Raw genomic sequence first — 14,393 nt, forward strand, 5'->3', positions numbered from 1 at the left:
TAGAGTCCTAAAGATAACCCCGTCCCATGAACTCAGAGATGTGATGTTAAGTGACAAATGCAATCACTATGCTACATACCCAACCTCACAGATGATGTGAGCGTTGGGCTCTCACGGAGTCACCTGCTTCTACTCAAACACTGGTGAGGTCTGTCTTGAAAATCAACTGTTTGTTGATGGCTAATTACAGAGATGCCTACCATTGATTAAAAGTCTCCTCTACGCCAGGCTTATAAATTATCTTGTTTTAACCTTCCAAACAAATTTGAAAGTTTTTCATTTTAGAGATAAGAAAACTGAGACTCAAAGAGATTGTTACTTGCCCAGAAATAGAACCTGGGTTCGTATGCAGCTGTGTCCGTATCTAAATGTAGTTCTCTGCCTGGTCCATTATTTGGTGCCCATCAGTACAATCAGCATCACGAAGATGATGAGGATGGACCGAGCTGAGGACGTAAAGGACCATCGTCCCAACGACTGCGCACAGGCGGTTGACCCCCGTTATTTGCAGTAGTTGCACTCTATAAAGTTTCGGGAACGCTGAATTAACAAACACTGAGCGTTTGCTCCTAGAGGAAATACGGGATCAGGTTCCTGCCTCTCTGGTCACAACATTTCCATTGACCAGCCAGTACATAACCTTATTTTGTGTACCTTTCTCTTTAAAGGCTTCTCATGTAATACACGTTGTTAATTCACTCACACTGAACTCATGGCTAACATCACTGAGGCTCGTGCCCGAATGAAGCTCACCCAACACGTGTTTCCTGTGTGAGGAACATCCCGACCTTGCTGTGCTTGGGACGCAGACGGCACTTCAGCCCTCTGATCAGGGGTCATTTTAAACGTGAAATCACCAGCAAAAACCAAAAAAAGAAAAATGGGGAAAACATGGCACTGAATAGAGTATGGAATGGACACCTGTGGAGTGGCAGGGGTTGGGGGGGGATTGAAAACACACGATCTGCCGTCAGGAAGCTTCTAGGCTGTTGGAAAGACAAGAATAACACGCGAAACACAGACGACCCAACTAAGGGCAAGGTGGCAAGAGGGTTTGTGTCAATCACGTGCTCCCCCTTGTTCTCCAGACGTTTCAAGCACCAAAAATACTTTCCATGTGAGCTGCTATCAGCCTGAAACAGGGAAGTCTATGAAAATAATGACTGGACTCCTCAAACACAGAGTAGACACTGTACCCTGAAAGCCAAAGGGCTTTTTATTTGAAGAATCAGCCTTTGCTGAGAGAAGCAAAGGGCTCCATGGACTTCTACGAGCTGGGCTTTACTGATCAAGAACCCAGTTTGGTGGACTGAGCGCCGAGCTTGCATCGACCACCACAGAAGAGTGGAGAATGCCAGCTGATACATCTGTCTTCCCACCCAAAAAGGAAATGAAGATTTAGCCATAGCAAGAGGAGAGATTCAGAGAGAATAAGGCGGGTGTGGAATAAGAACAAGACATGGGTGGTGAAACCTGTTCCTGCTGCCGTCAACCCTCAGGGGGAGTGTGGTCACGACCCTCGGTGTGTTCATGGGACCCCTGATAGCACTTTCCAAGGCAGAACCTGAGAGAGCAGCCAGTCTCGTGGAAAAGCTTTGATCCTGGACGGCGCTGGAGTGACATGGCTCTTACATCAGGGCTCAGCAATGCCTGAGGGAGGGGGGCAGGCAGACAGGCCCCAGCCCAGCCTTGCAGAGTCCTGCGTACTGCAGAATCATGAGGAGAGGCAACTGGGAGTTTTGAAATCCCAAGTAGGGGTGTGGAGGGGCTGTAGGAGTTGGTGAGTCACAAGGAGTCTAGGAGCGGAGCAGGACACAGTGTGGGCTTCACACTTGATCACACCACGGCAGAGACCAGAGGCAGCAGCAGCTGCCAGCCCCCTGTGTCAAAGGCCGGGCAGGACGGTGAGGCCTCCTGGGTGCGGCCACGAGTCCCCAAAGCCCAGAGAGTTGCAAGAGGACCCAGGGTACTCCTCAGCCTCCTGCACCCTGAGGCCACTGCTGGGGAGATAAACGGAGAACTCTGAGTTTGACAGCATCTTACGAAAAGGGCAAAATTTTGAACTAGAATTAAGGAGTTACCTTGACATGGAAGGATTAAGAGCCTTAGGCTATCGGTAAAAATCAAGTCTACAAATGGGACTAAACTGAGTTTAATTACAGAAAAACAAAGAATATTACATTTCTTCACATCCGATTTGTGGCTGTAACATTCTGAACTTGCTACGTGGGCTGAATTGTGATGCACCAACCAGGAGCCCTGCAGCCTTCAGCGTTGAGCGACGTGAGTGAGGCCAGGACTGTGCAGGGCATGGTTGGGAAGGAAGGAAAATGCGGTGGTCTCCATGGCACACTGGGCCCAACCAGAAGAGGGGGAGGCAGGGCACCCGGTCCTAGGCAGTGCCTGAGGTGCACAAGGAGAGACCTGCCAGTGGGCCAAACGCCGGGGTCACCAAAGGTACCTGTGAGGTGAGAGGTTGTGTGCTGGGAACTGTAAGCCCTGCAGTGGAGAACCTGGTGGATTTGCTTTTCTTGCCCGGGCCATGCTCCTTAGAGATTCTGCTCCCAACGTAGCTGGTGGGAGGGCAGCCACGGGCCCCGAGCCCACCTGCCTTCCAGCGGCCCCCTCAAATTCATGGATGGAGGGTTGCAAGTGCCAGACCCAAACAGGCCAATCAGGAGCCCCTCCCAGGAGTTTGGAATTGGGACACAAGACTCTGGTTCACCGACTCTCCAAGTTGAGTGTACGTGAGAATCACATGAGACCCCCCCAGCTCCCCCGCCATACCTTCAGGACGGGGGCTGATGGACTTTTGACCTTGACAGTGGCCAGATGCAGCAGGTTTGGAGCACAGGATACTTTTAACAAGTGTCCCCAGTGAAGCTGGCACAGAAAGGCCATGCACCACAAACTGAGAAACAGGCCTCTGGATGGGGTGATTCTCCAGCGCTAAGGCGGGCAATGTTAGCCACGTCAATGGTGAAGCAGAGGGGGGAGGTCTGGGGAGAGAGGGAAGTGCGTGGTGGCAGGGGCTGGCTAACCAGTCACGCTTCCCAGCCTGTCTCCTTTGCTCTCCCACTCCAGTAATGACTGGGATCTCCAGGCACCTGTGCCCAGTCTCCTTGGAAGCCAGGAGGTCATATGACATGCTCTTGGTCAATGAGAGGTGCATGGAAGTCTGCTTTGTTGGGGAGGGCATTTTGGGAAAACTTCTGCCTTCATAATGGAAGGGTAGCACTGGGGCAGTGGCCCGTTTTCACTCTTCTTCCTGCATAGCACCTGGAGCAACAGTCATCTGCAATCCATGAAGCCCTAGGCACAAACACAGAGTCAACACCCGAAGGAGACACAGTGGGAGAAAGGCCTCAAGGGATGGACCCAATGCCACCCCCTTTCATGTGGCACATGTCCATGGGAGGAAATGTTTCAATCTTGAGTGACTTCGTAGAAGAGTAATCAGGACCGTGGGAATAAAACTGTGGGTGAGCACACTTTCCAGGGAGTCCTGGAGTTGTGTCGGGGACAGGAAGAGCCATCGCTGCTGCTGGTCTCACCTAACCACCAGGTAGAAAGAGCTGGGAGCAAGGAGGTGTGTATAGCAATCAGCTCAGAAGCAATCTCAACAAGGCGTTCAAGACAGTTCAGAAGAGAGCTCACAGCCCATCCGAGGAAAGGAATCTGCTAGATTTTCCTTATTGGGGTAGTGAACTCCCGTAAGACACCCGTAATTATCCTACAGATTATGCCACCATACACAGGCCAAACGAACTTCAAGACACCAAGTCACAAAAAAATGAAGTCAATAGGAAAGGCAATTAAAATCCTATGACAAAACCAGGGAGCTTTATCACAGAAGGACCTCAGCCTGTAAACAGTGGCTCAGGCTTGAATCGCCTCGTCCGTACAACTGAGTTGAGGCATCGACAAACACAGCTGATCTGAAAATGTCTTCTACTTGGGAGGGCACAGTCGCTCCAATCCTAGAAAAATGATTCTTGTCTTAAAGGACACGGGTGACTGCGTCTAAGGCCCAGCCTGGTAATCCAGGATAATCCTCCCACATGAGCTCCTTATCCACAACAGCAAAGCCCTTTCTCCTTATCAGGTGACATTTACAGGTTCTAGGAAGTAGGACCTGATATCTCCGGGTGACCATAATTCAGCCTGCTACAGAGACGTACTGAGAAAATCTAATATACTTGATTTGTGATTTTAATTTACCATTTAGATATGTTTAAGTTTATAATCAATGTATGAAAGTTGAGGGAACTATATTTTTGATTTATTGGGACAAGAAGTATGTGAATATTTAAAGGAATGTTGCTTGTTAGGAGCTGGCCCCATGGCCGAGTGGTTAAAGTTCTGTTCACTCCTCTCTGGCGGCCCAGCTTCCCAGGCTCAGATCCCGGGCATGGACCTACTCCACTCATCAACAATGACAAAACAGAGGAAGATTGGCACGGATGCTAGCTCAGAGTGAATCTTCCTCACCAAAAAAAAAAGTCAGTTTTTAAATAAAGTCATCAGATTAATAAAGTAGAAGTTCAACGAAGTAGAAACGGTTGCCACCATTCTCCTCCACACAGAGTCTCTTGGACTTTAACAAGTCCATGACGTCTTCTACTTGACGTCTCTCTTGATCTACTAGGGATGTGTGTCCCAGGAATCCTTGGTGGACTGTTTTCATTCCTACCCTGAAGGATGAGGAGGGAATCGGAATGGATGCAAAAAGCATGCTTAAATGTGTGCACCCCTTAACGACGAGAGCTGGGTGAGCAGGACTGGGCAGTCGGCACACGGGTCACCCGCAGCGGTGGGCAGTGGCAGACGGCACAGGAAGGCCCTGAGCTCACCGGTGCCGCTTCTGCCTCGCGATGATTCTGTCTCATGCTTGAGGGTTTGGTTCCTTTAGCAACGGCTGCTGCAGACACTTTGTTCCCTCTGTTCTCACTGACCATGCTAAAAGTGGCCTAGGGTTAAAGCTCCCTTTTGAAGAGGCTTTGCTGAGATGCGTTTTCACAGAGGACGCCCCTCCATGGGGCACAGACTGAGCTCAGGGATTCCCGTCCTTATCCAGTTGAACATCAAGACAAGAAAGTTCTGAAAATAAACAACCCATTTTGCCCAAGGCGTCTGTCCTTCCCCTCAACGCATTCTGTTCCTAAGGCCGTTCCCTTCCTGGCCTCTGGTACTTCTTCCCGCCCTGCCTCCTCAGAGATGTCTGCGTGCCCGAGCAGGTAGACGGTCCCACTCGTAGGATTTGCATAAGTTGCGTGATGTGGGGCTCTCCGGCAAAGCATGATTGATCCAGGAGCCTCGGAGCCCCGAGGACGTCCCTCGTCTTCCCTGCAGGTTGCCTTTTTGGTTATTTTGTGTCTATGAAACCACATCCACCACTCAAGAGGATTTTTCCTCTGGTCCTATTTCAATTTGCTGTGTGGTCAAAATGTTGGGCCAATGCTTTATTTGTGCTACTTTCCTTTTTGAGAATGACTTTATTGAATACAACGCACGGATGAGTCATGGTAACTCAAGGCCATGAGCTCCATAGGTTACACCAAATATTATAGAGTATTACTAATTATGCTGTAAGTATATGATCTTCAAGATACGTTATAAATAAGAACTCAGTCACCTTCCTTACTGAGTAATCAGATCCACATATCAACATGTCCGGCCATGTTTTCTGCAGTTGAGGAAATAGGAGGGAGACAGCAGAAGTCACTCACCCCGGATCACAAAGAGGCATCCCACGCCAGAGAAGAAATACGATCTTTCATGAAGACCGGGTAAAGTACAAATTGCTTCAAACTAGAAACACTTTAATAACGTCAGTCAGTATAAGTTTTGAGTCACTGGAACAGCATTTCCTGAACTCTGGGAGTCTCCTTGGACCCCGTCCACTGGAGTAGAAATGAGCCCCAATCCAATTAAGCCTTTGAGAAGAAATGGAGTTACAAGGCGCCCACAGGGCATTTTTATGTCTCCAGAGATGTGTCAATGGATGTGAGACAGAGGAGGTGGTCAGGAGCGCTCCCTGAAATGGAGGGGAACGAGAGGGGAGATCGGTTAGTGACCAGGACGACTCTGACCAGGACATAGAAGCGTGTGCTTTTCCCTTCCTGACCCCGTGTATGCTTCCTAGTGCTGAGTCTTCCAGCTGCTGGTGGAAGCGACTGGAGGGCTGGAGGGGTGTGCAGGAGAGCCCGGATCTGGGGGTCCGAGGGGCGTCACAGGCTCCTGGCTGCAGACTGCACTGTACTCCCCCCGATGGTGTAGTCGCTGCAGTGCCTGGCGTGCGGCCATCCGACCCTGGGCTTCCTCTGTGGGCATTCTTTTTGTGCCATTGAGAACAGTGTGCATGAAATCTCAAAAGCCAAGGCAAGGGCAGTGACTAAGTTGAAATTCCCTGAAGAGAAAATGGGGGAAATTTCACACAGGTCCCACCCGGGTGGAAAACAATCAGTCTTCAAGTTTGAGGAACTGACCCCATAGGCACGTAAACTCGAAGAGCAGATGGAGCGGGAAAACGCAGTTCCCAGGTCATCCCAAAGCTGTGTCACCATAAACCCCCACAGGCTGGACCCTCATTACCCCAGATCACCTGACAAAACCCGCATGGAAATCCTCACATATCCGGCAAAGTGATTTTCAAAAATCACATTTTTCAATGAAAATAAAACATGAGACAATTCTGTGGCTGGATAGGCGAAGGCACATCAGTGCGGGTGTCCAGGGAGAACGTGGGAGGAAGAAGCTGAGCAACATCTCTGCTGCGCCCTCCGGAACCCTCCGGAACCCTCTGGAACCCTCAAGACTTCAGGCCCCGTCTGTGACACGGGGATGACAAAGCTGTCCGCACCTCAGGTGTCAGGAAGCTCACAAGGGGACGTCGCCGGGAAGGCACTTTGTAAACTAAATAATTACTCAAACGTGACGTCTACGTGTATCCATCATGACAAGAAAACTCAGTACAATGGAAAACCTGGATTTTCTCTGATGCTGTGGCCGTGCCCGGAAACACGTGAACCAGGACCAAGTGGCAGCTTGGGGACAGGTGTGGGCGAGGACGCAGCCCAAGGGGCCTCCTTGTTTCATTCCTTTTGCTGGACAACGTGGGATGTGGTGGGGTCACGGGTGACCATCGGCTTCTCAGCTTCTCCCAGCAGAGACCTCTCCAGGTTCGCCACGTCCTCACTAAGTGAAGACGCCGTCTTGATAATTGAGGTGATTCCGAGTGTAGGCCTTGGAGCCAGACTTCCCAGCCTCCAATTCTGGCTCTGCCACTCACTGGCTGTGCAACCTTTGAAAACTGCTGGACCTCTCTGTGTCTCATTTTTGCCGTGTGTGAGAGATGGTGACTGTGCCTGCACAGAAAATGCTCAGTGAATGTTACTAAACCATAGTTCGAATGACTTTAATCAACTAAGCATTACTTAACCATCTAAGTAAATAGGGAGTGTTTCCTTCTTTTTGTCCCTTGAATAAGACAATTTCTCCCTGGAGTCCACACAGAGCCCATGCGCACACTGAAAGGCACCCGCTCCTCAGGACATACCACACTCAGTGCAAAAAGTCTCCAAGACAACAGTGTAACTGGGATCCCCTGGAACTGATCAGTGAACAACCTGTTCAACCTTACGTGGCAGTCATGTCTCCGAAAGTCATTCTCCTTTTATGGAAAAAAACAGCTGTTGGGTTAGAACTCTCTAAATTCCTTCATAATCCTAAAATATTTGTGATTCTTTTTTTCTTTCAGGTCTTTAAACTGCCTTCAGGGTCAGAGAGACTGCATTCCAGCCCAGGGCCCATGCTGGGCCAAGCAGAGATAAAGAGCCAAGCGCAGAGTTCCCTCAGGCTCCTGGGATGGGACAGATAAGAGAGCATTCTCGTACATAGCTTTGGCGAGGCGAGGCTTGCATTTTACGGCCAGGTTGGCGCCCTGCCCACAGCCTCCCTCATGGAGGACCCGGTGCTGTAAGACTCAGCATGAGGGGACCGAGCCTTCTGGACGGTCCAGGCAAGAATCAGCCTCGAACAGGAACCGGGAGGCCTCGCGCCCTCACCAGCTATGGCACAAAAACAGCAATGACTTTTTACACCCTTGAAAACGAGAGCCAGGAAGGTCGTTACTAATGGGGATTAGGGGTGTGAGGGCAGGACCCCAGCTGCTCGCTGCTCCCAGCCCCTCCCTGCCCCGGGCCCGGCCCAGACACCACAGCAGGGCCCCTGCTTCCCTCCCTGGCCCCTGGCACATCCTGCCTCTTTGTCCTTCGTGCCTGTAAAGGAGCCACTCTTTCCCCTCACGAATCACGGAGCTGCAGTGGCCCCTGCCTCACACCGCGCATCCCTGCGCTGGCTCAGTGGTTTCAGAAGTCCCCTTCTTGGGGGCCATGTGATTGGACCTCCTTCTCAGAACAGCGACGAGAGGAATGCGGTTTTTGCTCACTGGGCTGAAGGCACAGCACGTGTTCATCTTACAGATGGAAGCCCCAGAGAGACTGAAGGTTTTATGAGAAATTTTATAAGAATTGCCCGGCGTGTCATAAACCCAGACACAAGAGTGTGTGTCAGGAGGGCCGAAGTTCCCCGAGACTGTGGAAGGGATCCGTGAGCACTCCTCACCCTGGGACACCACCTCAGACAAGCACTGCTTGGTGTACAAAGGTCTTTAGCTTTGCACTCTTTTTTGATCTACAAAACCCTATGAGGTTGTCAGGCGGTGTGTTATTATAATTCCTGTTTTAGAGATAACAAAACGAATGATCGGGTGGCTGAGCGACTTGTAAGGTCACATAGCCAAGAAGCACCAGGAGGGTAGGCGTCCCTCTCTCCTTGGCTCCTTCTATAAAAGACGTCAGGTGTGCGCGTGGCGGGGCGGAGAGTGCGGGAGAACGCTGCCTGATGAGAGGCTGCAGCACACTTGCCTCTGGGATGCCAAGCACCTATTAGATGTCTTCTGTATGCACGGCACAGCCCCAGCCCCCACGGCGAGGCTCCCTCACGGTTCCACAGAGCTGTCCTCTGAGGAGGGGAGGCCAGAGACTCACCTGCGGGTCTCGACTCCATCGCCCCTCGGTTGGTTGCACCCGTGACCACGTTGATACGAAGCTCTCTGGGAGGGCAACACCTGGCCTGTTGTCTTTCCTGCCCAGGTCACCGCCCGTGTACTCAGAGCATGCTCCGCGCCAGGCCCTGCTAGGTGCCCAGAACATGAGACTTGAGATGGGTTGAGTGGAAGCCCAGAAAGACGGAAACAGGAGGCACGGAATGGTGCCTGGAGAGCAGCGTGGGCGGGGGGCGAGGAGAGCACCTGATCCCACACACACTTTGGCTTCGTCAGCAGGGAGCAGGAGCGGGTGGCTTTGTGCCGAGGATGGCCAGCATCGTGAAGCACATCTCAGATGCCGGCACAGCGCTGTGCAGACAGGAGGAAGCAGTTCTGGGTCCGGCGTGTCTGAGAGCCTGGGCTCTGTGGTGCACCCTCCAGGGCCTGGTTCCAAACCCTCTTCACCTCCTTTCCTGGTCTGTAGAAACCGGGCTGTGAGGTCCGATGGCACAGTGCTGCTGGGAGCGTCTGCCCAGTGGCTTCACGTAACGGAGGGACTGTCAGGGTTCCAGGCCTGGCGCCGCCACTAACTCTGGTCCTTGGGCAGTAAATTGGTTTAGACCTCAAGGGTCTCACCTGAGGATTAGACGACGCGTGTGACCCTTCAGCACAGGCCCTGGCACAGGAAAGCACTCGGGAAGTGCTGGCCAGCACCACGCCGTCCTCCAGACCACCGGCTCCCAACAGAAGGGCCAATTCTTCGAGGCAGGCCCTTTAACCCCTCTTCAAACCCGAGTTCCTGCTCCTCGGGTGAGAACCAGGGCACACGGCGCTGTCCCATGGTGCCCCCTTCCCAGGCTGTGCCGGGGATCGGAACATGCGCCCCAAGCCCACCACTCTGGCATGGGGCTTATCTTGAGCTGAAGGCGGCTGAGAAGAAGCAGACCCAGGGCAGCTCTCTGGGCTCCCGGTCTCCACCAGGAAGGGCAGGCTGACTCTTCGTCACAGCAGACGGCTCTCGACTCGGCAGCGCAGGGTCGACACCAGAGGAACCCAGGTACCGCATCGCAAAAGCCCTCGTCTCCCACTGGTTCCCCCAACATTTACTCTCCCGCAGTTTGCTGCCCCTAAAAGCCTAGACCCCTTTTCCTTCGTCTTGTTGCTTCTCTATGAAGATATTGCTCTTCACTAAGATGCTGTACGAGCCCCAGTTCTAACCGCCCCTTTGAGTTTCTCCTCATTGAGTTCTCCCGTGTGTGCACCATGCGTGCATTAATGAACTCTGTTTTTGTCTTGCCAACACGCCTGTGTCAGTGTAATTTGCAGGCCCCGGCTGGAGAGCCCGGGAGTGCAGAGGAAAGGGCTTTTTCCCTCCCCTGTGGGTGACCAGTCACCCAAACAACTCCAGTTGAACTGCTGTCAGGAGCCAGACCTTTCCTGCAGCTGGCGTGGTGTGGTCCCCAGGTCAGCAGCACGCGTCCAGATCCAGGGCTCGCCTCCCCTGTTCCCCCCACCCCTCCTGTGGGTTCAGCGTGAGGCTGCCTGAGGAGGGGCACCCAACAGCTGGCCCTGGTCTCATGAGGGCTGCTTGGAGCACAGCTCACACCACTGTCCCTGGGATCACTGAGGACCCTGGATCCCTGGTGTGGTGAAGGTGACCTTGAAACAAGCTTGGTGTTTATGAAAACAAGGTCTGTGATTTTTAGAGCTCTCCTATGAGTTCAAATTCAGCATTTCTTGAGCTTGCCAAGTTCTAAACAAATCGCTGTGGGAGGATCAGACGACGCGAGACCCTCGTCTCTGCCACACGAAGCGGAGAGCTTCGGAGACTGACCAACATCAACAGGATTCAGAGTGTGTCTTGAAAGGAAAGCAATTTGTGACGACTGCACGACGTTGGCGATCCTGCCGTGGCGTCCCGGAGACAGAGCTCGCCGGGGCGAGGCTGGGCGGAGGGACTCTGTGCTCCGTGCAGTGGAGCAGAGACCTGAGGTCAAGGAACGGCAGGATGCGAAGACCCAAATTCCAGCAGAATAAGCAAATGTCCAACTAGATCCATCCTCCTGGACCACACAGACTGCCTCCTTCTCATCTTTATATTCCCAGGGTTTGACTCAGAGTGGACACTCACAAATGTTGGAGGATGAGAACAGATATTCCACAGTTTTTAACAAGAAAGATTTCTGAGTTAATGTTCTTATATGGAGAGGTGTGCATAAGGACATATGTAGGCATAGTATACACCTACCTGAGTACACATATGTGGGTATAGTCAATAAATGTATAAATTTGGCTTATTTTATACGACAGTGACTGACTGACTGGTACAGCATGAGCTACTGAGGAACCAGTTGCCCTGTGTGTCTCTTTACCATTAATGGTAAGAACCAGTAGCCACTGACGTCCTCTGAGGATGAGTCCAACACGTACATTCTACGTGAAGAAGAGCCAAGCATTTATTTCCAGGATGACTAAGCATGTACGCATGTGTGTAAGTTTATTTTATAAGGTCATGTAATTTATAGGAAATTATATCTGGATTAAGACTGATTATACTGCACTAAAGAATCATTTACTGGTTCAATTTGCAATCCCATTTTCCACCAGTTCTTGCTGTGAAATTCTCTAAGGAGCTGCTTTGCCTGTACCTGTCAACAGAGTTGTCTGAGGAAGTGTGGTCATAGCTGCCATCCAGAGCCGCAGACTCCTACCCTTCGAGAGGAAAAGGCGAAGATACCTTCCAGTAACCTAGAACCTTCTCAACACACTGCACTTGAATTCGTACATCATCTGAGTCCTCGAAACTTGATGGAAATTCATACTTTTTGAGAATATTATTTGCCTTTTGAGAGTGAGTATAATATCAGAATCAGTCTCTTTCGTTTTCTGGTATTAGGAGCAATAGGAAAAGTTCAAGAAAACTCAAATAGTAAAATGCTATCCCTCTATTTTTTTTTTTGGTGAGGATGATTGGCCTTGAGCTAACATGTGTTGCCAATCTTCCTCTTTTTGCCTGAGGGAGATTGTCGCTGAGTTAACACCTGTGCCCATCTTGCTCTATTTTTCGTGTGTAGAATTCTGCCACAGCGTGGCTTGATGAACCCTGTTTACGTCCATGCCCAGAATCTAAACCTGCACGCCCTGGGCTGCCGAAGCAGAGCCCGGAAACTTAACCCGCCCACCACCAGGCCAGCCTCTATCTTTTTTTTTAGTGAGGAGACGATAGAAACCAAGTTCTACAGAATAGTGAGCTAACGTTTATTCTTGGAAAATTTTCTAAGCCTAATATTAAGCATGTGGTTTGAGAGGCAATTTTTTTAAGCGCAATTATCCCTCGGGGCCAATATAAGCTTTCAGAAGCACAAAATCCCAAAATAAAGTAATAGGCCTTTTTAATGGTGACTCAGAGTGATCGCCCTCTATGCAAGAGTCTTCGTGAGGACACTGCCCTACTGGAACTCACAGCGGCCCGGAGGGTGTCAGCTTCCTTGCTGAGCCGCCTTCACCTCTGTTCTGGTCCCTCGAGTTTCCCCTCTTCCTCGGCTCTCCTTCCCCTGATGATTTCTACTTTCGAGAACTCCAATACCCTGTGAAATAGTGGTGATGTTTTGAAGCTGTTACGTCATGGGTTTGTCATTCCCTCTCTTTATACATCATGAACATAACGGCCATTCTGCCAGTACAGTCCAAGGGGAAAGGAGGAGAGCGAGGGACACTTGGGCAGGGTGGAGTGCCAGGAAGGGTTCCTCAGGGAGCAACAGCGAGTGGAATTCCTGCCCGTTTGGCCTTGGTGGATGATGGAAGGAGAAAAGAGACAGAGAGCCGGCAGAAGGCTCAGACTTGCAAGCCAACACTTCAGTGGCAGAAATACCCACATGGGTAGAGGAAAGGCTGGGATCACTCTGGGCCTACAGCATGTCTGGGATGCAGCCGCATCAGCCTGGAGAAGGAGCCGCAGCACAGCGTTGGTGGAGGGCAGCGGTCAGACAGAGCACGTGAGGAGGCACGTGCTTCAGGGCCTGCACAGGACACACACTGTAGCTGGAGGTTTCCACATGCTGTGTTGAGGGACACTGAGACCTGGCATGAAGATGAAGACATTGTGGACGCTGGGTCCACTGTGTCCTGTGCAAGGTACCAGGATGATGGCCAACGACCACACAGGTACCATGTGACACTCAGATCTTGTCTCTCCACCACAACAAGCCACATGAACCTCGTACCCTTCATGTCAAGATGCCACCTTGACAGGAGCAGTGGGTGGCAGGTAAAATAAAAAGATGGAGCAGGTCCCTGAAACACACTAACCCAGGAGATAGCGAGGTCATAAACTGTCAAGCTTAACGTTGATTTCCCCTTGTGTTAAAAGATAAATTTTTTTAAAGATAAAACCATGACTGTCGTGTATTAAAGATTTTATTAACTCAAGTTATGCGGAAACTGTAAGATTTTACAGCCAATTCAAAGGAGAATTCAAACACATCCATATTTACAGGCCATCAGGAAGACTGAAATGACTACCAAAAATTGGTCAATATCCACAGGGTGGTAATTAACTGCATCTCCACCAGACTCAATTTGCAGATGTTTATATTGCTATCAGTATTCCACAACTTACAGAGTTATAAAATAGCTCAAAGTCAACGAAAGGCAACAATAACCCAGAAAGGTATACCAACCATCTGTTTTGCTCATTCCAGAGTCTTTCACGATTTTCCCCGATATCTGCTGCCAAGTAGTGGGGACTCTTGCAGAAGTTCAAATCAGCTATGGGAATTGAAGTTGTATGTTCTTTGCGTAGTTTAGAAGTGATGTGTACATTTTGCAACTCTCTATGAGGTCACCTTCCGGGGACACTACGACCGTCTGCCACCAGCACCGTCTGGCTTATCCCTCCCAGGTGTTCTGTGGAGCTGGAGCTGACGCCCTGAGCCGCAGACTCGGCACCGGAAGCGCTCCTGTGCAGGGCCGTCTAAGCCAGCGCCGCCAGGGTCTGGACTTGGAGGAAGTGAAAACTCTTCTCGCCAATGGGAGCCAACCCCACTTATGTGACAGACCCGAAGCCATGCTCCAGGGCTCGTGTCATCCGGGAGAGTGGCCCTTTAGGTTTCCTCTGGAGCCCCTCCCCCTCGGACTCCCATGAAAGATCTTGTGGGTCAGACCAAAGGGGCAGCTGAGTGACAGGAAAAGGTCATTAGGGCCGTATTTCCATCCCCCAACAATCGCGAAAGCTTCCCTTTGGTGATGCTGGCCTATCGCCTGTCTGTCCACCCATCTGGTCCTCCGCTGTTCACACCAGCCCAGGCCCCACTAGGCTTCAGGCAAAGAAGCAGAGCTCCCTAAA

At 51.1% G+C, this 14,393-nt stretch overlaps 1 long non-coding RNA gene across 1 annotated transcript in view; it reads right to left on the reverse strand.

Annotated features, from left to right (window-relative positions):
* LOC139041810 (uncharacterized) overlaps positions 1 to 14,393 on the reverse strand; it is a 30,155-nt gene that overhangs the window by 1,939 nt on the left and 13,823 nt on the right. The gene's annotated exons all lie outside the window — the stretch shown is intronic.

The sequence above is a fragment of the Equus asinus genome, chromosome 24 (genome assembly GCF_041296235.1).
Source record: "Equus asinus isolate D_3611 breed Donkey chromosome 24, EquAss-T2T_v2, whole genome shotgun sequence".
Taxonomy (NCBI): Eukaryota; Metazoa; Chordata; class Mammalia; order Perissodactyla; family Equidae; genus Equus; species Equus asinus.